We start from the raw sequence: 441 nt of genomic DNA on the forward strand, positions 1-441 counted from the left end.
CACTTGTCATTTGTTGATTTGTTGATGATAGCCATTCTGACAGGCGTGAGATGGTACCTCATTGTTGTTTTGATTTGCATCTCTCAGATGATTAGTCACTTTGAGCATGTTTTCATATATTTCTTGGCCTTCCTTCTGTCTTTTTTTGAAAAGTATCTATTTAGGTCAGTAGCCCATTTTTTGATTGGGTTTTTTATCTTCCTTCTATCAAGTTGTATGAGTTCCCTGTAAATGTTGGAGATTAAACCCTTATTGGAGATAACATTGGCAGTGGGCTTTCTTGTTGTTTTGTTGGTGGTTGCATTTGCTGTGCAGAAGCTTTTTATTTAGATGTGGTCCCATTTGTTTATTTTATCTTTAATTTCCATTGCCCTAGGAGCTGTATCAGTGAAGATATTGCTTCAGCATATGTCTGAGATTTTGCTGCCTGTGGATTCCTCT

The 441-nt window shown here is 37.0% G+C and overlaps 1 protein-coding gene across 1 annotated transcript in view; it reads right to left on the reverse strand.

The window, feature by feature from the left end:
• The window catches only part of SYTL5 (synaptotagmin-like 5), a 250,237-nt gene that overhangs the window by 160,371 nt on the left and 89,425 nt on the right, over positions 1-441 (reverse strand). The gene's annotated exons all lie outside the window — the stretch shown is intronic.

Source organism: Myotis brandtii, unplaced genomic scaffold, assembly GCF_000412655.1.
Source record: "Myotis brandtii unplaced genomic scaffold, ASM41265v1 scaffold976, whole genome shotgun sequence".
NCBI lineage: Eukaryota > Metazoa > Chordata > Mammalia > Chiroptera > Vespertilionidae > Myotis > Myotis brandtii.